Source organism: Canis lupus, chromosome 15 (assembly GCF_011100685.1).
Source record: "Canis lupus familiaris isolate Mischka breed German Shepherd chromosome 15, alternate assembly UU_Cfam_GSD_1.0, whole genome shotgun sequence".
NCBI classification, from domain to species: Eukaryota; Metazoa; Chordata; class Mammalia; order Carnivora; family Canidae; genus Canis; species Canis lupus.
In genome coordinates, this window is record NC_049236.1 from 28,013,861 (window position 1) to 28,039,071 (window position 25,211).

At 33.7% G+C, this 25,211-nt stretch overlaps 1 protein-coding gene and 1 long non-coding RNA gene across 4 annotated transcripts in view; one reads left to right on the plus strand and one right to left on the minus strand.

Moving 5' to 3' along the window:
* Window positions 1-15,396, plus strand: part of LOC111090021 — a 40,032-nt gene extending 24,636 nt beyond the window's left edge. For both annotated transcript variants that reach the window (XR_005370443.1, XR_005370442.1), the window contains 2 exons: window positions 13,540-13,631; window positions 15,089-15,396. This is a non-coding gene — a long non-coding RNA (uncharacterized LOC111090021). The remainder of the gene's footprint in view (window positions 1-13,539; window positions 13,632-15,088) is intronic.
* Window positions 1-25,211, minus strand: part of MGAT4C (MGAT4 family member C) — a 548,325-nt gene that overhangs the window by 255,342 nt on the left and 267,772 nt on the right. The window lies entirely within an intron of this gene.

Here is a 25,211-nt window from a genome sequence, read left to right on the forward strand (position 1 = left end):
TCTATAAGAATGAGATGGAAAATGGGAAAATGAAAAAAAGGTTTAAATGTCCATCTCAATGGAACAAGCTGTTTCTTCAGTACTCTAGCTTTTATTAATAATGATTAAATGTGAAGTAAAAAAATAACCAGAACTATCAGTATTTCACATACTTATGCTAATCCTGATACACTGACCACTGGCAATGCCCTTTGTTGGTTGTTTTTACATTTTTTTAAACTCTGAGCTACAAATGTATTCTGTTTTCAACTATCTGCCAAGAGCATAAATAGTTGAGCTTTAAAATGACACCCAGCTACATCTCTATTTGTCTGAATAAATGTCTGTATATGATATGTTTATAACTGTTGCAACACTTCTTTTCTTCATCCTGACAGTTCTGTAGAGATACAGTATATCACTATATACAATTCAAAGCATGTTCAACACTTTGTGCTAAGGCATTTCTGCCTCAAAATGTTTACAATTTGATCCTGTCTGTACCCATTGAATCTACTGTAAGCAAAATTACACTCGCCCTAAACTCTATGGCTGAATTAAAGGTAAACAAGAAACTTTCAAAAACACTTAAAAGGGCTCAAACATAAATTTATTTGTATCACCTAAGCAAACTGTAGTGACTAACAGTCCCCCAAAAATGTTTATGTGAAAAAAGTAAAGTTAAATATATTATCCAGGGCATGGAAAACATAATCCTATAATTTTACAATAGATTGCTCTTTATAAAAACAATTTTTAAAATATACAAAGGCATGTAAATAATAATAGTTAAAAATAAAAATGTCCATTAGTTCCCTTAGTTTAAGAAGAAAAAAAAATAATGTGGTCCTAGCAAAACTTCCCTTAGAAGCACTTTTTTTTTTAGAAGCACTTCTTTTAGTTGTGCTGACTTCACCTGTTTCTAAGATCTAGCTCAAGATCTTCCTATTATGAGCGACTGAAGTTTAAATTAGTCTTAGAAAAATCTATCAAAAATCATACAAAAACAAGTCATATTTCCTAAGGAAAATTATTTTGTAATTTTTCCTTATTTCTCATACCTATCATCATCATTTATTTTGTCATTTAATTTCAAATAAAAACCTGTTATCACTTTGATTAATTGAAAATAAACAGTGGAATAAACTATATGAACAACCATATATGCATGTATTAGACATTCGTTTTGACATGAACCATAAAAGTACACATGTATTCTTTTTTCTTCTGTTTATAGCTAAGTCTTTTTCTTTTGATGACAGTCTGCTGATCAGAGTTCTATTCAGTCTTTAAAACTAAAAACATTCGTTGTGAATATCCTGTATTCCAGGATTTTTTTTTTTTTAATTTTAGGTAGAAGAAAAATTTAAATCAGGAAATCCTAAGTGCATATGTTTTCTAACATTCACTATTTTTCAATCATTTTTACATAATGTAATAGTAGTACCTTTAGCAACTAAATATTAAACCAAATTATATGGAAACAAAGCCATATTTATTTTGTATACAAAGTTACTTAGTCTATATGATATTCAGAAAAGTACAAAATTACCATAACAAGAACATAAGTCAAACAAATATGTGATTACACTCATTTGAGTCTTGGTAGGCATATAACCCAAGTAAAGGAGCAGAAATACACTTTCTTGCCAATAGTAGGTTCCTAGCCACAAGAGTTGAGATGCCTACAGATATAAGTTGCTATGTTTTGCTGTAGGAATGAAGGATGTTGATTAAATTGGAGAGGCATTTATGCAGAGCTAATAGAAGAGAGTTTCACTCATGCATATTTAATGTCATTTATTTTGTTAATTCTAAGCTTCATAAAGACAGAAATATCACCTGTCTTGTTCACAACTATGATTCCCAGTATATGGCACTACGTCTTATAACTGGTAAAAAATTAATAGTAAAAATTTAATGAAGAAAAGGCATTATCAAGCCTTTTGTACAGCACACATGCATATACTAGAATATGGACAGCATACAAAAATATTAATGTCACAGGAAATCAAATGACCATCTTAAGAACTATCCAACTATCAAATTGACAAAATTTAGAAAATTATAACAAGGGCAGCCCCGGTGGCGCAGCGGTTTAGCGCCGCCTGCAGCCTAGGGCGTGATCCTGGAGACCCTGGATCGAAGTCCCACGTCAGGCTCCCTGCATGGAGCCTGCTTTTCCCTCTGCCTCTCTCTCTGTGTATGTCTCTACGAATAAATAAATAAATAATCTTTAAAAACGTAAATAAATAAAATTATAACAATAATTAGTGAAGTAGGAATGATGGAATAGGCACGCTGTTATATATAAATATAAATTCATACATTTTTCAGAGGGGCACAATTTTACGTGTTCAAAAGCCTCAAAAACATTAATATATCCTAAATACTTCAGAGAGATATATATAAAGATTTATGTATAAGATATTTTTACAGATATATTCGTGTCAGTAAAAGAAATGTAAATTGCCTAAATATTTACTAGGAGATTGATTAAATAAATAATGTGACATCTATATGTTGTAATATTATGCATACATTTAAATAATGTATTCGTACACTATTTAATTATGTAGAAATACTTACTGAAAATTAAAAACTAAACTGCATATTTACAAAATCACATTTATTATAAAACATATGCAGATACAAAAGAAAAATAATAAAATGGAAAGAATTTATCTACTTTGGGGTGAAAATGTCTTTGAAGATTTTGTTTCTTCTTTATGCTTCCTTTTGTTAATTTTTTCTCTTATGAACATATGTTTTACAAATCAGAACAAAAATTTCCTTAAAAGCTTTTTCATTTTAATTTCTGTATTAGTTTTTTGTTCTTTGAAAATATCATCAGAAAACTAATTTTGATTACATTTACTGAATGGAGAGAGGGTGTGAAGTTTTGTGAACATTAAAATACTAGCCTAATATGACTCGCCTAATTTTAAGGTGTCACATTTGATAAAATGTTAGCAGTAAAAAGAACATCAGAGATGCCCTAATTAAACCTCCATCTTCAGCCATAAGTGGCCATGCACTATTTCCACATTAAGCTTTCCATGATAATGTGTTTCAAATTTGGCACGTACTTTTACTTGTTTGGGAAACAAGAATTGGGATGTAGAAAATAATACAACTAATGGGCCAATATTCTCTACTCTAATAAGCATTTACATTTTAAAATGTGTCAGTAAACAATACTTATTATACATGAAAACCTTACACATTGACTATTCATGACTTGAAATAGTTTCATAGCTTGAAAATAGTTTCTGAGTTGTAAGTGAATTTTTTTAAAAAAAGTTAAGTTACAGAAAAAGAAAATAAATAGCATTTTTCCACTGGGTTATTAATGTTTTATTCTGCTTCATTATGTTTTCCTTTTTCAGTTGTTTACTATTAAAGTGCTTTTTTCCTGGTTCATAGTTAACCTATATTTTATAGCCTTTGCATTTACATTGAGAACATATGACTGAAAAATGAAATATAGGCTTCCAGGCTTATCTCTAAACACTCTGTAGCAATTGCTCATATTGTATGTCATATTTAAAGATTATGGGGTTACTACATGCAAGGGTGCTGAATCCCTAAATCACTTTTAAAATTTTATTTATTTGGGAGAGAGAAAAAGTTTCTACTCTCTCTCTGGGGGAGCAGAGTGAGAGGGACAAGCAAACTCTGCATGGAGCACAGAGCCAGATTTGGGGGGGGGTGGGGCTCGATCTTATGACCCTGAGATCATGACCTGAGCCCAAATCAAGAGTTGGTCACTTAACTGACTGAGTCACCAAGGAGCCACCCTTTAATCACTTTTTGTATGAAAAATTATCAGGAAAATTATGCAATTATGAACATCCACTGACTTTGCATAAGTGAAAATAGCACAAAAGTTGTGTGATTACTTATTGTAGCAGCTAGCTTTAATTACACTGACTAATACAAAAAAAAACAGCACCTCAAAATTTGAGGTTGATGTAACAAAAACTACAATATGTAACATTAGCTTAGTTGTTGGGCAGCAGATATTAAGAATGTGGATAAAGCAGGTTGGTCGATTGGTGATTGCAATGAAAGGACATTTAAAAACTGTCACCTGTGCTCCTGTGGTAGCTTGGAGGACAGTCCAATGCTTACTGAGCTTTTAGTTCTAGAGATGCTTGGAATATTCATGTTAGTAATACGTATTATTGTTATTGATGGTTTCAGCAAAGTATTACAAGAAAGAGATGAGCTCAGAAAATAATTAGCAGATTTAATGCAGAACTGAAAAGGAATACAGAAGTTCAGAAAAATAAGCAAGAGATAGTCTTTGAAAAACTGGAAAACCAAGACCTACTGAGATTTCTCAGGTGCACAGAGTGACTAAGATTTGTGCCAAAGATCAAAGAAAGGGCAAGCTCTACTCACTCAAGCTTGACAACCTCAAAATTATCTGAGTTGAAGTTGAATACAGAGACATGACAGCAAGGTAGCAAAGAAATGAAACATATTTGAGAACAAAGTCCGATAGTTTTAGCTACTTGCACTTGAAGTTGACTGGAAGCTAATATTTTTTCCAAGTTTTTAAAAGAATTATATTGCCAAATAGACACAAGTCCATATTAGAAGTATTTGACTCTGTAATTCTTTTTTTTAAAGATGTATGTATGTATGTATGTATGTATCTGGTATGTATTTATTTATTTATTTGGGAAGAACACAAGCTGGGGGAGTGGCAGAGGAAGAGGTTGAGAAGCAGGCACCCCTTGAGCAGGGAGCTTGATATGGGGCTCAATCTCAGGACCCTGGCATCATGACCTGAGCCAAAGGCAGATGCTTAACCGACTGAGTCACTCAGGTGCCCCTTTGACTCTGTAATTCCTAAAAATTCTTTTGGACACTCATATTTCCATGAACATGAGATTGGTTCTGTAAATTGAATAGCCAAGAAAGGACTTTACAGATGGCCATGGAGAATAAGAAGTAACAACCTTTATGAATTTGGTTTTCTTAAAAAAGTAGTTCTTTCTAGTGAGATAACCAGGCCAAATTGAGGATCTTTCTTTTTTACTCCAAGAAGTAGGACTTTACAATATCTGCCTAGCTGGATTCCATAAATATCATGAATCAAAGATTTCTATGTGCCTTCTATTCTCCCATTTCCAAACAGAAGCTATTGAGATTTTCTTGTTTCTGTTCATAAATATTGTATTTGGAGGATTCCAGGGCAGAAAACATGACTTTTTTTTTAAGTTTTCAGATTTCAGAACCATGGATATGGGTGTATATATAGATCTGATAAAGACAACTGTCATCATCCAAAGATCTCAGAACATAAGCCAAATGTTGTTACTGGATGAGATTGGGGGTTATTCATTTGGGAAGTTGAGAATACAGGAGATAGTGTGAATGGAATACTCGGTGACCAGAAAGTAGTCTGTAAAGGAGATATTGATATATACTTATTAAACCATTTCCAATTCCTCCTAGATGCACAGCTAAAGCTATGTATTTCAATCCCCATTTTAACTAGTTTGAAATCATATGACTAACTTTTGTCTATAAAACCTCCTGCCTAGGATGCCTGGGTGGCTCAGCGGTTGAGCGTCTACCTTTGGCTCAGGGCGTGATCCTGGAATCCAGGATCTAGTTGTGCATCGTGCTCCTTGCAGGAAGCTTTTTTCTCCCTCTGCTTATGTCTCTGCTTCTCTTTCTATGTGTCTCATGAATGAATAAATTAAAAATCTTAAAAACAAAACAAAATAAAAAACAAAAAACCTCCTGCTTGATCCTCCACCCTTATTTACTTCTCTAAGATGAATATGGAAGCTTTAGAAGATAGTAGGAGTCTGCTGTCACTGCTTGTAGGCAAACCACTCAGGAAGGAAAGAGCAGATAGACTTTACCGCATTCAGTCACTGAGACTTCTGGATTTTGGGTAGTGGTGTTGATACAGGAGTTAGCATGAATTACCCTGACTGTAGAATAACTAACTTCTTAGCAAAAATAATTCCACTTTATAGCCAAAAATGAAAATATCATTTTAAAAGAAAAAAAATTACATAGCGTATTTTAGATATACAATTATAATTATTATTTCAACTTCTTGTGAAGAGGTTGAAATTGGTCCCCTTTTCCCCCAAAAGACAGCATTTATAATTTTTTTCTAAGTCTGTCATTTAAAAAGAAAGAGAACAACTCCTACAACTTTTTCAGTGAAGATGTCAGGAGAGCTTTCCATTTGGCAAACGCTGATTTTCACTGGGACCTATTTTTACCCATGATTCAAGGTACACAAAATATGTGGATTTTGGAGATGTGATTATAGGTGACTGTCTAGAAATAATGAATGGTAACTTCTGAAGAAGCTGTCATAGGTACATATGATGTCTTTAAATTAATAACAGTTTATATTGCTCATATTGTTTTCCACAAAGATGGCTGTTCTGTTCTATTTGACCTTAATTGGTATAATTGATAACAGAGCTTGGTGTGCCATTTTAATCATGTTGGTATAGCTTTCCTGACAGAAGACAACAAAATAGTTGCTGTGTGTTATCTAGTGTTAGAGTGGAGACAGAAAGGTAGAAGAAATAAATGCTTGTTATTTAACCTGAGACTTGGGGATTTATAGATCATCACTGGCAATTTACTAACGGTTTCAAAGAGTTTATGCTAATCTCTAAACAATTAATGAAAGCTACTTGCTTTGTAATTTAACATAAAGGAAAAAAGAAAATTATTTGGAAATAGGTTAGAGACATACACAAATGATCCAAGAAGAATAGCATGTTTGAAAATCTTCTAAACATTAGTACAACCAGTAGTAAACAAGGTTTTTATGACAGGCAAGCTGCTGAGCTCTTATAATTTGAATACTCGATATTTAGTTTGTAGTAAAAACTGAAAATGGTCTTAGTTATAAATGTGAGTACAGATCTTCCTTGACTTACAATGGATTACACGTTATAATTTGAAAATGCTGTAAATTGAAGGGTGCCTGGGTAGCTTCGTCAGTTAAGTGTCTGACTCTTGGTTTCAACTCAGGTCATGATCTCAGGGCCACAAGTTGGACTTCATGCTTAGCACAGAGTCTGCTTGACACTCCTGCTCTGCTCCCCCTCCCAAATAAATAAATAAAATCTTTTAAAAAAGAAAATATTATAAATCAAAAATGCATTTAATACACCTAGCTTACTGAACATCGTAGGTTAGCTTAGCCTAACTTAAATGTGCTCAGAACACTTATATTAGCCTCTAGTTGGGCAAAGTCATCTAACATAAAGCTTATTTTTATAATAAAGCATTGAGTAGCTCATGTCATTTATTAAATACTGCACTGAAAGTGAAAGAGAGAATGGGTGTATGGATACAGAATGGTTGTAAATGTATTTGTTGCTTACCTTCGAGTTCTCAACACTGACTGGGAGCTATGGCTCACTGCCACTGCCCAGCATCATTGGAGAGTGTCATATCACATAGTATTCACAAAGATCAAAATTCAAAATTCAAAGTATGGTTTCTACTGAATGTATATCACTTTCATACCATTATAAGGTCAAAAAATTGGTAAGTTGCTATTTAGGAAGCATCTGTATTTCAATTCTCACTGATCTGAATGGATTGCTCAGTATATGTTCATAGCGAAGGAGTTGGTTGCTGAAAAGAAAACAGATATTACTAATTTAATATCAAATTTCGTTTAATTATTTTCAGATAATGAGTTGGTTATTCCAAAAAAAAAAAAATGTATTGCCCCTTTCACCTTTATCACCATTCTTTGGTATGTTTCTTTTTCCTGTTTTCTTAAATAATAGAAGGTAAAATTCATTTCAACTCTAATGAGTTAAACTCAAGGTTTTAACCTTCTTTGATAATTGACAAATATTATTCTATTTTACCATTAAGGAACTGGAATTCTGTAGCATTGTGTATTCCTTGTTTTTTGTTATGTTTTAATTAGTTTTACTGTCTAAACCGTGGGCCACTTTTCATTATGATATATTGCAGTTCAGTGCATGAGAGGGTCAGCAACCCATGCCCCAAAATTGTCTCATGTCTCTCCTTTAATTCTTCTACTCTAACCCCTGATACAAACATCTCCTACCAGGTAGTGTTAACTCAACCAGGGTAGACAGGGACCATGACAAATGTTGTGGGTCCTAGGAGTGTGCCTACCATTGGTAATTCAGAGAGATTTTTTAAAAAAATGTTATTCTGTCCAACTATATCTAAGACTTTCCTGGAAGCTCTTTTACTTAGCGAATCATTAGCTAGTCAAATCACTACAAGAGTTGGTAGTTTCCTTCAGCTTCCAGTCCTGTCTCTCCTCTAGCTTATGTCTACCTCTAATCGCATATAGCTTTATCTGTACTTTCTTACCTTCTTTATCTTAAGGGGAAAAAATATTCACACTCATTAAAGATGTCTTTTCTTCCTAAATCCTAGATTATTATCACTTACCTATTCTAGAACTTTGCTTCTAAATTTATTCTTTCTGTCTAGCGCCACATGCCTCTTCAACTGCACTCATTCTTCTCTATCTTGCACAGGGCTTGACTATTCTGAAAAAACCAAAAGGAACAAAAAGTACTTCATTTTATCCTAACATATGTCTTCCCAAACAATCTGTTTTTCTGCTTTCAGCAATGGTACAAAACCTTTGCAGTGGATAATTAGCAACCACGGCCAACATATTATTTCTACCACTGTCTTGCTTAACCATATACTGACTTCTAAGCCTACCACTGTAATGAAATTATTTCCAGCATTTCTTAATTATAAAATCTCATGGCTATTTCTGTATACTCATTTTTTAAGGCCTCCTACTACATTTGATTTTTCTTTTTTAATCTTCACCTACTTACTGAAATCAACTTTCATTCCATATCTGTCCTACTTTTTTTATGACCCTTCTCTTAACTTTTTTTTTTCCTATGTCCCTTTGCTGGCTTGCTCCACTTTCCTCCTTTTCACTTTGATCTCAGAAAACAATGTGTTTTCGTCTTTTGCTAATACATTTGTCATTTTACATTCTCACTTCCAAGAGCTCATGGATTATTTTGGTTTTAAGTAAGTATACTCCAAAAGATGTATCATTAATCCTGTTCTTTAACCAAAACTCTATAGACATGTTCTCAATTTCTTTTTTTAAGTAACTGATTTATTTACTTGAGAAAGAGAGAGGGAGAACACATGAGCAGGGGGAAGGGTAGATGGAGAGAAACTCAAGATTTCCTAATGAGCACAGAGCCTGACCCAGGGCTTGAGCTCATGACCCTGAGATCGTGACCTGAGCCAAAATCAAGAGTTGGCACTTAACCTACTGAGCCACCCAAGCCCCACAACATGTTCTCAATTTCTAATTGAATTGTCTTTTCCATAGATAACATACTTTTCTTTCATACTTGGTTAATCATTACCATGTCTCAAAAGTGTTTTAGCTCATCCCTATCTTTACCACATTGGGGAAGATGACAAATTCTCAACTGTTTGCTTAAAATATGTCTGTTGGATTGGGGATAGCTGATAAACAGGCCCAGTATGAGACTGAATGCAAAATCTAAAGACCTTCCCTACCCCAAAAGCATAGATATAAATATGTTTAAGTGCAATAGTGGCTCCAGGAGGACACTGCGATCTGAATGCTTTACTCTTTTTAAGGCAATAGGAAGCATTTAATTAAGTTTCATTATGTCTGAGACAGTGTTATTTACAGTTCTACCTCAGGTCCTCTTTTTTTCTCTCTCAACACTGCTTGGTTAATCTTGTCCATTCCTACACTTACATGTAGATTCTTTCATTCAACACACATACGTATTGAGTCCAGGTGCTACTGTAATTACTAGTGATAGAAAGTACATAGCACTATAGTACAGTACTATAGAAATACTACAGTAAATATAGGTGGTGAAATGCATAGGAAGGGAGGCAAAACTTAATTTCTGTAAAGAACATCTATGTTGCAGGAGCAGCTAGGGCAAAAACCCTAAAATGGATAAAAGCTTGGCATATTCTAAAGCAAGGAGAAACCTAGAGAAGTTTGGCCCTAGTGACAGAAAATAATTATATGAAATGACGTCAGACATCTAGCTAGTTGTCAGATCATGGAGGTTTACACACTCCATGTATGTAAGAAATAATGGTGGTTTCACTTCCAAATATTTCTAGCTTTATGTCAGAATAACTTCCTGGTTCATATTTCTAGCTCCTTAGTGTCTATCTCACTGAGTTAGCATTCAGATGAACTCAAACTACTGGAAACAGAACTCATCATCTTAACTCCTAAACATACTACTTTCCTCATTCCTATCTTAGAACATGGAACCCTGCTGAATCAGCCACACACCTGTGAGTCTCCCATTATTTACTCCTGTTTCTCACCTAACCCTTCCAACATTAAATCAACCATTAGAGCTATTAATGTGCTATCTAGTGCTTCCTAGATATCTTTGTCCAGATCTCACTCACATTCTCACTGCAACACCTGTCACAAAATCTCTTTCTTCAATCTTTTCAAGATTTCTCAATTGGCCTTGCTCACTTTACAACCAATTCACAACAGTGCTAGTCACCATACCTTTTAAAACACAGTATGTTCCTATAGCGATCTTGTTTAAAATCTGTGAAGTATTCACTACCCATGCTTTAATGCTGCTTCTCTATTCTTTGACTTCAAATATCTAATCATCCTCAATATATTATAGTTCCCTGAAAAATAATTTTCAATAATTTACTAAAATAATATGTATTTCACTGCTGTATAAGGATCTTTTATTCTAATTTTAGTATTCACTTAAAATTCAATTTCCAAAATTATAAAGACATTTTTGAGACTTTTATTTTGCACCATTTCATAAATGTAAAAGTCAAGGATTAAATACTTTTTGGTATGAAGCAAGATGAAGACAAATTGAAATCGTTGATTTCCATTTTCTCTGGAAAAGAAAATATATCCCAAGTGAAGAAAAGAAAGGTTAAGTCTACAATGAAAAACTTGACAGAAGATATAACCCCAATAAAATTAATAGAAAATATATCCACAGGGAGGCAAAGTAATACTCTATTTTCCACCATTGACAAGGTGACCTGGGCTTTTAAATACCTTGCAAAAGCTCTGCATTAACAATGTGTAAGAATGATGATATTAGCTTGTGAATACTTAACAATTGTGATGATTATGTCCTGGAGAGTTTATTTTCGTAAAAAAAAATCTCTGAAGCACAGTAATAGCATAATTTTCCATTTCATAGTATATATATATATATATATATATATATATATATATATAGTTTCACTGAAAGTAACTTCCAAAAATAAATTTATTTAGAATTTTATCCCATTTAGAATTTTATCCCATTTACAAGCTGACATTTAATGTAGCCTACATTTGAGTCTATACATTTTACTTAAGGGGACAATTCTGGAATCAAGTTAATTGCAGAAAGGTCAAGAACCATAATCTGTGTGTAGACTCATCCAAATCCCTAGCTGACTGATAATGCTACATATGTGTGGAAGACTGAAGATATTTCCATAGAAAATCAGCCAGAAACCAGCCGAAGGGTCTATTCTTAAAAGACATAATTGATCCTGGTGAGATTTGTGAGTTTGTTACACCTTTGACTATACATCAGGAGGTTCATGAAAACTGAATTCAAGTTTGTGAAAAGAGGAGTAAAGAGATGGGAAACATTTATCTTGCCTATTTTGACATACTATACTGTCATATTAATACAAACATTATGTTACTAACAGACAAATGAAACAGAATAGAGAGGGAGATATGTAAATATAAGAAATTGATATATGGGGACACCTGGGTAGCTCAGCAGTTTAGTGCCTGCTTTCAGCCCGGGGTGTGATCCTGGAGTCCTGGGATCGAGTCCCACATCGGGCTCCCTGCATGGAGTCTGCTTCTCCCTCTGCCTGTGTCTCTGCCTCTCTTTCTCTCTCTCTATCTCTTATGAATAAATAAATAAAATCTTAAAAAAAAAAAAAAAAGAACACGGTCATCCCTGTTGGCTCCGCAGTTTGGTGCTATCCCTGGAGACCTGGGATCGAGTCCCACATCAGGCTCCCTGCATGGAGCCTGCTTCTCCTTCTCCCTATGTCTGAATAAATGAACGAAATCTTTTAAAAAATTAAAAATTAAAAAAAAATTAAAAAGAACTTGATATATGTACTATCAAAATTCAATAGAGAATAATAAATTTTAAATCAAATGACATTGGAAAACAATGGTTTACTATGTGGAGAAAAAAGTATAAATGTAAAGATAGATAAATGATGTAAATAATGGAAAGAAAGATACATAGATGCATAAATACATTCCTACAACTAATAGAAAAAAATACAGGGCAGTATATTTATGGTCATGGTTTGAATTTTTAAAAAGTGTTTATAAAGCCCAAAGAAGTAAAAAACAAAAATTAAAGAGAAAACCAGATAGGCTTAAACAGATAAAAACAATGATTTTTATTCAATGAGAGACAAAATTATATGAAGACATATTTGCAACCCCAAAATTGGCAAAAGTTTAATATTAGAAACTTAAGTGAAACAGAAAAATGAAAGTAAATGAAATAGAAAAAGAAAAACAAATAAATTAATAAAAATGGATGAAGGCTATAAAAAAATTCACAGAAGTAACTAGGAAAGCAAACTCAGTGGCAATTAGAAAAATTAGAAAAGTTTAATAGAAATAAACTTTTTAAAAAAGATTTTATTTATTTATTTGAAGAGAGCTCATGAGCATGTGGGCAAAGGAAAGGGAGAAGCAGGTTACCCACTGAGCAGGAAGTCCAAGGCAGGGCTGGATCCCAGGACCCCAAGATTATGACCTGAGCCAAAGGCACATGCTTAACTGACTGAGACACCCAGGTGCCCGTAATAGAATCAAACATTGTAAGGATGTGAAGAAATGGGAATTTCCTTATATTGTTAGTAGATGTGTAGCTGGTGAGAGTTGGTCTCAAAGTGCAGTCTTAAAATCACTATGTTGTACCTGACCTTTCATGAGACAAGTCATAAAAATGGAAATTCAAGTGGTTAATAACCATAAAATATTCCACTAATTAGTCATAAAGAGCAAAAGTATAATAAAGAGATATTTTATATGTATGAAATCATTAAATATTGTAAAGTAGAATAGTATTCAATATTTGCAAGTATTTGATGAGATGGGAACTTATATGTAAAATTAGAAGTCATGTAATTTTGCTGAAACCTTTCTGAAAGTCAATTTGACATCGTACATCAGGAATTTTAAAATGTTTATTAGTGTAATGATTAATTTTATGTGTTAGTTTGACTGGCCAGAGGTTATCCAGAGGTATGGGGTATGTCTGTTAGGGTATTTACAGATGAAATTAGTATTTTAATTAGTGAATTCCATAAAGTAGATTGCCCTCCCCATTGTAACTGAGTATCATTCAATCCTTTGATGGTCTGAATAACATAAAAGGCTGAGAAAGAGGGAATTTGCCCCATTTCCTTTGCCTCATGAGTAAGCTAAGACATCTCATCTAATCTCTCCTGCTCTCAGAGTGGGAGTTACACCATCTGTTCCCTGATTTTCAGGCCTTTGGATTTGGACTGAAATAGACTACCACTTTCCTGGGTCTCCAGCTTCTAGATGGCTGATTATGGGACTTCTCAACCTCCCTAATCAGGTGAGACAACTCCCCATTGTCTCAAACATATAGAAGTGTCTAAAACACATATATTTTCTGGTTCTCCACAGAAACAGAAATAGATATTCTACTGAATCTGTTTCTCTGCAGAACTCTGACTGATACAGTAACTTATGACTCAGGCTTTCTACTTCTAGAATTTTATAATAAAGAGACAATCAAAATATGAATAAATATATAAATATATTTTCATAGTATTATTTGTTATAGTTAAACTGGAACATACCTGAAACATCAACTTCATTGCAAAGGTTATAGAAAGCATGATTTATGATGCTCTATCAGAGGCAGCCATGAAAAATTATGTTTGGGCAACATTGTAATGAATTAATGAAAGTTAATCCTTGTATTAAGTGGGGAAAAAGCATAATGAGAAACTCTATTGAAGTTATATTATTCAACTCTGTTGATATAATATAAAATATTAATAGCAATTATTTATACTCTCTGATAATTAACCACTATACTGTAAGCAAGAAACAAGGATTCTATACTTACCTCTAAATGCTCAACACTTAGTTCAGTACTTGGTACATAACAGCCACTCAAAAAACAGTTAAGAGAATAAACTTAAATTTTAATTAATTAATTAGTTTCTCTTACACTCTTATGCAACTTAGAAGTTCTCACCAATGAGTGAATATTATTTTTATAATCATAACTTAAATATAATTTAAAAATATATCTTTCACAACTTTCTGTAAGTTTTGGGAATACATGTTTTTCTCTTTCTTCTGCTGGTGTGTGGATGAAGAATAAGAAAATTTTTTAGAGTATGCTGAATTTTTCCAATAAAGGTCTACCTGAAAATGTCTCTTAACTGTTGGTAAATAATATAGTCAATCAAAATTTGGAAATGGAAAAAAATCTATTCATGCTTCAAATTGGATCACAAGGGGTTAATAATTTTTAATATATTATTAACGTTAACGCCACTTTTGGTTTTGTTGATAAATTTTATCCCACCTCCTATATTAAATTTAATTTTTAGATTATAAAATACTTTCACATTCAAAAGCTTGATACTCAAATATCAAATGATGAAATCACACAGTACTTACTGTAAAAGTTTTCCAATTTACACCTAAACTGTTTTTTTATTAAACATATTATACAATGATATAAAAGGTATTTGCTTTGAGCCAATAATGCCAAATTATATTTTCCATATTGAGCTATAATTACACAGAAGAGTATATTTTACTTCTGTGTGAAAACTCGGATGAAATTGTTCAAATATTTAGCATTATGTTTTTATTACCATTTACCTGAGTGATAATTACTACGTCAGAAGATTAAGTGGAAGGAGAATGAAAATATGCAAAGAATCTGTAACAAAAATCAATATTTAATAAACTTTGCATTTTAGGGAAAAAATGAGTAAAGGATGAAATGTACCCTTTGCAGTAGATTTAACTCAAACTTTTCAATTTCAGGCTTGAATTTCAATTTGCTGAGCAAACTTTCTCTATTTGGACATGTTTTCTTCTCTCCTGGCTCAGCTCCATTTCTACTGATGCCTAAAGGATTTGTGTGAGTTGGCTCACATTTACAAAGCACCCAGTGTGAAATGGCATTTTACTCCCTGTGCATTCATTTTTTTTTCTATTCTTTTCCTTTGTGTTAGTTAGGAATTGACAGGAGCTTCACACTGAGATGCAGGTCACCAAAAACAACTATCATGGAAGAAAAACATACTTTATTCTATTAAAAAGTAAATTATAGTAGAAACTAGTAGTCTGCTCCTGACCATCAAGACATGGTCCTGCAATTTTAAAAATATATATTTCAGAAACTCCATCAACTCTTAAACCAAATTGAAACCAAATGAAATTGAACATGGTTGTTCAAACCAGTTAACCAGAAAAAGACCAAAACTCTTCTATGTATATAGAGTTTGTACTTAGAAATGGGGCGGGAAAGACAGAAAAGAATGGTTCTTCTATGACAAAGATAGATATGAAGTGATTGTTTTATCTAAGAAATAATAGCACTACTGAGCAACTTCAAATTCCATATACACTCAGCCTGTCAACGTTGTCACTGAAAAGCTTTAACTTGAATTTTACAGTTTTATTTAGTATAACCCGCCACATAGAAACAGCCCTATATTTTCTACTCTCTCTGTCTCTCAGTCTCGCTCTCTGAATTTCTGTGAAAACTCAGTTTCACTTGCATTTTATGGGCTGAGTCTAAAATAAAGTTGCACTGCATAACACCGTCAAATCAAGGGGGGAGATTCTACTATCCCCATCCATAACATTGATATCTCAATAAAACTCTGAAACAAATATTGGAGGTCCCTTTAGCCAAAAGTTGGAAATAATCTCAGCTCGAAGAATATATATGCAAGATGCAGAAGAACTTCCCCTCCCTATTCAGCATAGAACAGAGCAATTATCTTCTTCCATGTGAGAAAGACACTAATTTAGTAGATAAATATTTTGTATCACATATATATGGTTTTAATGATATAGTATTGAATGTGTTCTTCATAATCAAGAAAGAAACTTAACATTTAAAATTATTACTATTTTTGTAAATGTGCTTCCTAATTTCAGTTTATTTTAATACCAATATTAACCAGCATGATCACTAACTGCAAATGAAAGTTACCCTTTTTCTTGCCAAAAATCCACACAAAACTTACATTAAGCTTGTATCTTTCATAAATAAGTCAAAATGACACTTGCTGAAGTTATTTCAACACTTTTTAAGCACCTATAATCTCCTAGGTAGTTACTAGCCCCTGAGATGTAAAAGTTATGCTAGGTATGATCCTAAAATACAGACATTTACAGTCTAAGGAGGGAGATCGAGGAGCAATCAATTTAAAAAAAAGTGGGCCAATTGCTCTTAATAAAATATTTGCTGTGTGCAATGGGGACTCAGAGGAGAGGTACCATTTCCAGTTTTGTGGGGACAAGACATTCAGAGACATTAACTCTTCAATTCTACTCCTCAGCCCTTTACACGTTATCAAGTGGTAGTGCAATGCTAGGTCCTCATTAACTCAACATATTTAGGGACGCACTGGTAGTACTAAGGTTGATGCACGGGCCATCTCAAAGCATTGCTGAAGGAAATAGATTATGTTAAGCTGGCCTTTGTAGCTCAGGGAGTCTTGTTAGTACTTTTAAAGATAAGGATCATTTATCATGAGCTCATTTATTTTTTAACAGTTCTGTTTCCAAGCCTTGGCAAGTTTGCTGACCTTCACTCTTAAGTAGGATAAATTTTTTCCTTGTTTACATTACATACCATTACATACCATTACATTACATATCATTTTTTTATTTTTTAGAATGTGGAAAGTAAATTCCAGTCCAGCATACTGTGATTATTATGAATCACAAATTAGTACCACTTTAGAGCACATTGTACTTAATGAGTGTTGTTTCTTGGTACAGATATTTTTCTCTTTTTGCATTTATGTGCACTCTCACTAAATGTATACCATGGCATTTTCATGTCTTTCTTTCTTTCCTTCTTTCTTTCTTTCTTTCTTTCTTTCTTTCTTTCTTTCTTTCTTTCTTTTTTCTTTCTTTTCTTTCTTCTTTCTTTCTTTGCTTTCTTTTTTCTTTCTTTCTTTCTTCTTCTTTCTTTCTTCTTCTTTCTTCTTCTTCTTTCCTTCCTTCCTTCCTTCCTTCCTTCCTTCCTTCCTTCCTTCCTTCCTTCCTTCCTTCCTTCCTTTCTTTCTCTTTTCTTTCTTCTTTCTCTTTTTTCTTTCCTTTCTTTCCTTTATTCTTTTTTTCTCTTTTTTTTAAAAGAGATGTTACCCTCTGATTTCATCTAGTCTTGCTATATTGATGAATGTGCTTAGGGTTAGAGTTAGCGTTAGGGTTAGGGTTAGGGTTGTACTGTGTCCATTCAATTTTCCACAAGGAAATGTACAACCAAGGTTTAAACAGAAACTTTTGATTGATGGTATCTTAGACTCGACAAAATATAGCATTCTTAAGAATATTTACCTATTTATCAATAGGTGAAAAGTGATCATTAACTATTGTATTTCATTAATCTATGTTATTCACTTATGAAACTTTAGAATAAATCCATATCTAAATAAAGTCTGTTTCATGTCTCAATCCCAATGTACTATTAGTATTCAGTCATTGAGACTATTCTTTCCTGAATCAGTGTTTCGCTTCAATGGGTAGGCACACATGGATTCGAATGGACTTTCTGGTATAGAAGTAATTTGTATATGCAGATTTTTCTAAAATGCTTCAAACAAATATAAGCTTTGATACATCTGATTAAATAAAGCTTTGAAAACAACAACAAAAAAATCAAGCTGTAAATAAACCTTGGGAGAATTTGATTGCCTTTGGTGTACAAAGATCTCTATTTTGCATGAAATTGCCAATGAGACAGAGGCAACAGCTGCAGTCTCTTTTGTTTGGTTTTTATTTAGCTATTTATTTACTTTTCTAACCTGATCCACTTTTCTGCCTTGAACACGAGGAAATCTGAGACTCTAAGCCAAACAGTGATTTAAAAAAAAAAAAAAGATTTTTATTTATTTATTCATGAGAGACACAGAGGCAGAGACATAGGCAGAGGGAGCAGCAGACTCCCTGAGGAGAGCCTGATGCAGGACTTTACCCCAGGACCCCCCGGGATTTCGACCTGAGCCAAAGGCAGCAGATACTCAACCACTTGAGCCACCCAGGTGCCCCCAACCAGTGATTTTGAAAGTTGGTTCACTTTTACTGCTTCTATTTGAATGGAGGGATAGTGGAATGGAGGGATGATGAAGCTAAGGGATCAAGATTCTAAGAAGCAATGACAAAGTCTAAAGTCTTCATCTGAGGAAAGGATACCTCTTTTCCTCACACTGTGAAGATACAAGCTTTTGTCATCAGTTCACAGAGCAGGGCTTTGAACATTTCTTTTCTTGCTTTTTTGATACTAATTTTACTTTCATTTTTTTCATTATATCTTCTTCCAGAACTCTCATTGTAACTCTTAACATTTTAATCCCCTTCTTTTGTGGAACTAATTTTGGTTATATTGCTCTAATAAAAACAATAAAAGCAGGAGAACTTACAATTTGATTTAGACCTACATATCTATTCTTTTAAAGCTAATTTTCCAAGTTGTTATTATTTATTGATTGTGTCTGTATTCTTCCCTTTCAGCTCCAAACCATGCTGGTTTTGCTAAATTTTCTAATTGAAATACAAGACATAGAATCTAATAGAATTACTTACACACACTTATAAACTTTGAAATCTTTAAAAGAGAACATTAGTTGCATTGTACCCATAGGAATAGATGAAATCAGAATCTTATGATAGAATAGCATTTGAAGATAGTATTAATATCTCTTTCCACCCGACTCAGTCCCTTATACAGCTGAGATTTAAAGCAAGCTTTTGTAGATAAACCCTGGTGAATGGTTAAAGTAAGATATTTTTAAAAGACAAGTGAAATGATTAATCTCCAGGGTTTTAAAACAAATGAATCAGACTCTAGTCTCTGACTTTACCCAGCTATGTAACCTTAGATAACTCTGAACCTTAGTTCCTGCATATTGTGATGGAGGCTATTGCATTTTTACCTCCTCTACATGGAACATTCAAAAAAATAATATTGTCTTGAGTTTATAATGTTATGCTAAGATTCAGAGCTAACTGGTACATTTTCTTTTACTTTTGTTAAATACATTCATTTTTAAAGGACTAAAAACATCAGAGTTTTATAGTTTTCATGTTACATTGTGTGATGTTTCTCATGTTTCTTCTATTTACTAGAATAGATGATGGGCACTGCAAATAAAACTTGAATTAGTAAGAGGTAAATGTTTCAAAAGGACACAAGGTGAGGAAGTTCTATTTTCTTATAGAATTTAAGTACTTCTAACAGCTTTTAGATTTTCTTGATGTGAAACTTTGTTAGTCCAAAGCAAGAGAAAAATTGAGTGGCTTTCCTAGACCTAAAACTAATAAACACAATCTTTGAGTGTATTATATTGTTTTTTTAAAAACAAAAGTTGTTTTCAGCTATCCCAAATGTGTTTTAGTGGCAGATAGGCTTTCATGATGCAGAATCATGCAAGCTTCCTCTTTAGGCTGTTTTTGTTGCTGTTGTTGTTGTTGTTTTTCAGTCAGAAATGTTTTGCTGATTTTGTGAAACGAGATATTGGTATTAGTGTTTTTGTGTAAGAGCTTGAAGGAAACAGTTGACTATTTACATTGTTTCTAAAGCTATCGGACTGAGGAGATGAAAAATTTCTAGCAAAATTAAAAATATATTACTTATGTCAATAGTCAAATGATTTCTACATCATCAAAAAACCCAATATATTTAAGGAGGAAATGACTACAATTTTAATCTTGTCACCATCTTTCACCTACTAATGTAGGGGACATAAATCAAATACCATATGGATTGAACTATGACCCCTGGACAAGTATGTTGAAGTCCAAACCATTAATATTCATGAAAGTGACCTCATTTGGAAGTTATACCTCATTTACAGGTGTAATCAAAGGTCATTAAAGGTGAGCTGTAACACAATATGACTGATGTCCTTATGAGAATAGACAAATACATGAGGGGTGAACACACAGGCAGAGACTGAAGTAATAAGACTACAAGCCAAGGGATGCTGAGGGCTGCAAGCAAACCACCAGAAAGTAGTAGAGAGGCTATGAAGAATTTCCCCCCTGTTTCAGAATGAGCATTACCCTGCCATCACCTTGATTTCAGATTTCTAGCCTTCAGAAATGTGAGACAGTATATTTCTGTCATTTCAAGTTGTATATTTTCTTGTAGTTTGGCTGGGTGGCCCTAGAAAACTGACATATACCTCCAGGTCTCCATTAAAAATAAATTTGTTTTTTTGTTTTTAAGATTTTATTTATTTGTTCATGAGAAACACAGAGAGAGACAGAGAGAGACAGAGAGAGAGAGGCAGAGACACAGGCAGAGGGAGAAGCAGGCTCCATGCAGGGAGCCTGATGTGGGACCCCATCCCAGGTCTCCAGGATCATGCCCTGGACTGAAGGTGGCGCTAAACCGCTGAGCCATCCAGGCTGTCCATAAATTTGGTTTTAATTATGGTTTAAATTAGGTTTTTTCAAAGTAGAATATGACTCAATCATAGGGAACAAACTGATGGTTACCAGAAGGGAAGTGGGTGAGGGTGATGGGAGAAATAGGTGATGGGGATTAAGGAGCACACTTGGGAAGAGCACTGGGTATTTCATAGAATTGTGGAGTCCCCGAATTATACATCTGAAACTAACATAATACTGTATGTTAACTACCCTGGAATGAAAATTAAAACAATAAAAAGACCCTTAACAACAACAACAAATTATAAATGAATATTGAACTTCAGGTAATTGCATATATGTTAAGGTATTTAAGGAAAAGTATAATGATGTCTGCAAAAGTCCTTTAAAATATAAAATAATAGGGTTTGAATTATAGGTAGATGAAAAGATGAATAATAAAGCAAATGTAGTAAAATGTTGAGTGGAATATGTTAATGTGCCTATAGGGATACTAAAAATTCTTTCCAATTTTCATCATGTTCTATAGTTTTCATTATAAAATTATGTATTTGAAGAAAAACTCATACACATAAATACATAGTGTCCAGAGTATGTTTTCCTAATAGTCATAATGAAAAATACTTCTATATTTAGAAATTTTCAACCATATTGCTTCCTGAGCCACTCATCATAATTGCTTAACATATAAAATATTCATTGAGCTCAAAACAGAAAACCATCACTTAAGATAAAATATTGTCACTAATAGATTCTACTAGAACATCTGTATTTATCACAAGATCTGTATATTACATACTAATGAATAGAGTGTTTTACATTTACAGTTGTCTCATACTGATCATAAGAAATTAATACTATGTTGTAGTAAATTTATAGTTATTAACTAGAAGCTTTGGGGGTGTATTGCATAAGTTATATATTTCTTCATCACTACATTGCTTATAATATTACGGTAATCTTATTTAACATACTACTTACCACATAGTGGATTTTAAAGAAATATCTGTGGAAGGAAAGGATAGATAAATGCATCCCATTCTAAATGATAAGAACTATCACTATCAAAAAAAAAAAAAAAAAAAAGAACTATCACTATCTAGCCATCAGCTAGAAGTAGTGAAAAATTTCCACCTGGATACAAACATACCTGGGAGGGAAAGTCTATGACTGGGCAACTGCTCTCAGCAAAAATTTTGCATTAAATAAAGGGAGTACACAATTTTCATTTTTCTGCAGGAAAATCTTGTCCACATTTATTTTGTTTTGGAATATTTTGAAGGCAATATTTTCAGCTACTTGTTTGGGTAGTATCTATTTTTTTTTTATAAAAGTGTGACATCTAAGAAAGGTATTTAAAAAATAAATTATGTGTATGTAAACACACATACACATTAATAATGCCTATACAGAACCTTTGGATACTTATTCTACTGGGATAATAGCCATTTGAAGGTATGATAGTTTTTATTAATTATTTTATTCATTTAAAAAAAGTTTTTGAATGCCTATTTTGTGCCAGACATATATTGGAGAGAAAAATACAAATAAAATACCAACCCTACCCTTAGTATGGGTTTTATATCTAATTTCTCTCCAGATATAATTGCTGAAAACTTTGAATATATATGAATCGCTAGAAGCTTATGAAACTAACAGCAAGCTCACTTACAGTTAAAAGACATCTAGGGAAGAGTGAAAAAGAGTATTTTTGGCAAAAAAAAAAAAAAAAAAAAAAACATAAGGACTTAGGCAAGTGTTTATTTATTGTTTTAAGAAAAGCTTGATTGCTTGCTTGGTCATGTAACAGCCTGACATTGATGGTAGTGATTTCAGTAAATAGATAGTAAAAGGAAAAAGGACGAGGAGGCAGGGAAGGTGAGGGGAGGAGGAAGAAGAGATAAATGGCAAAATATAAAAACTCTGAGAAGTAAACACAGAGAACGGGATTTTTTTTTTTTCCTGCCTCCGTCAAGCACGGAAGTCCTCAGCGGATAATGACTTTTTTTTTTTGTTACCAATGTTTAGCATGAACTTAACTACTATTGATACACTCTGCTAAGTATTTTTATAGCCACTATCTTTTGCTTCAGAAGTAAACCACAAGCCTCAAATGGTGTCACATTAGCCAAATCACCAAATTTGGACTTGGTACCCTAAGCAAGTTTCAACCCCCCAGAAATGTAGTCTTTTAACCAGGTCACTGAGGTCATGGGGCCTTCACCACCATGGGGCCTTCCTTCTTCCTGAAGGAAGATGAGATCAGCATATAAGAACCCCCTCAGGCATTTTTCCCCATAAAGGAAGGTAGTCTTACCTGAAACAATCCTTTCTTTTCTTTTGCTAAAAACTATTTTACATCACTCTCCTTCCTATAGAAACCTTCCATGTAGCACAACTCCTCAGGACTCTGCTTGTGAGATGGGATGTTGCCCAATCCATGAATAGCTTTCAAAAGCCAATTAGATCTTCAGATTTACTTGGATGAATTTTTCTTAGCACTTATTTGATACTTTATAATAACTTTGTTAATGTTAGGTTGCTATCTTTGTTTTATAATTTTTTTTAAAGAGGCTTAGAGGAGGAAGGATTTATCTAAAGTCACAGTGGAGTTCTGAACTGATTTTCTGTAACTAGAACACTATAGTCTTTCGAAGAAGCTATGTAGTGTTAGTATTTAATTTAGTAATAAAAAAGTGAAATCTATACTTATATTAACACCCTTGTGCTTTTCCATAATACTATATTCGATCTAATTCTATTAAAAAGTTCTTCTGATGTAGTTGCTGCTAGTATGGTTTTCGGACATCTACCACATTATCTCAATTCTCTAAATTTCCTGCTGATTCAAAATAAAATAGAACATAACTTTCAAATTCAAAATAAAGTTCAAAATAACTATTTTGATCTTCAGTTATGGAGACCTAACTGGTGTGGATCTGCTAATGTGTGCAGAACTGAACAACGACCTGAATCCAATCAAGCATACTCAGCTAGCTTCCTTACAATCAGTAACTCAGTCTCTAGACACAAGTTACCAAAAGAAATGAGATCGTTTTCTAAATCAGTGGCTATAAAGATTTGAAATTTCCTCTGAAACAATAAAACCTGGTGGCAAAATATTAAGAGATGACTGTGTTGTGTATCTTTTTTTCTTGGTGATTTTATTGTTCTTCAGTAATTTGCCCAGATTACAGTAAGCTCCAAAAGAGTCCAAAATTTTAAGAACAATTTTATCTCTCTAATGCTTTCTTTTACACAGCTTACATTTCAAAATAATAATTATAATATAAAAATGAGGTAGTATAAGATTCTCAAGGAAGAGGAATTGGTGGAAAATGGAAAAAGAAGGAGAAAAGGCAGATAAAGTAACAAAAAGAGGAAAGTAAAGGCTCAGTTAGAAAAATAAATGTTGAAGGGAGAACAGAAAAAGAAAGACAATGTAAAAAGAGGACAAAGTAGAAAAAAATGTTTGAGTGAAGGGGCAAGTCAAGTGTAAAGGCAGGGACTCAAACTCACTATTCTGTTCTGTTCAAAATAATACAAATGAGTACATGGGGGTGGATGTAAGAAAACCAGTTCCTTTTTTTTGACTTTCCTCATCCCAACTGAGAAATAAACAAAAATAAATATTTATCTTAAAAAAAAAAAAAAAAGGTGATTTAAGAGTTTCATCTGCACTCTGGAGACAAAGAGAATGGTCCTATTGGCCCAAGAGGACAAGGAGTATGCATCATTCAGCTCTAGCCAAGATTAACAAAACTTCTGATTTAATGGAGAAGCTAAAAACCAAATTTTATGACAAATCTGAAGTTCATAACTCATTCAAAAAATATTTAAACCTACATGAATACGCTCATCATCTCATAGTAGCTCCACCCCTTCCGGTTGGGGATTTGGTCCAGGGGCTACCTCGTTGTATGCTTACTATTAAAAAGATAACAGGCAGGGGAGAAAATAGTGTTCCTGACTTTACCTCTATCTACCTGCAAGGCCTGATGGACCTTGCTGTTTGTTGTGTTTTCATCTAGATCCCCCTCCTGTCTGTGAGATTAGTGCATAGTTAGCTCTCTTTGCCTGGTCTCAGATGAGTGCTCTCTGGTCCTACAAGCAGGGTTAGCTTCACAACTCTGGGATCACCAGGGTTGCAAAGGGCTCCACACTCAGGAGGGGACGTTAATGAACACTCTATGGCTTTTATCTTGACATGATTAACAACTTTATGTTTTGTAAGTGAAGTTTAATTGGACAATGAATCATGCATGAGTCAGGGGCTTAGATCCCCCGCTCACATATCATCCTGTCTCCTGTCTCCTACCAGCTCTCTATCTTCCAGAACGGGTTCTTAGCCAGCAGCTCCCCCACTGCAGGTACCATGGATGCTCCTACTCCAGCAGGGACCTGGGCACATGCATGGTGAGAATGGAGGTTGGGCCCACGAACCCTGGCTGGCCCAGTATCTGTTTTTCTCCTCCCCCCCCCCTCCCTCTCCTCCCCTCCCCCGCCATCACCGCCTCCCCGTTCCTTAACCCAT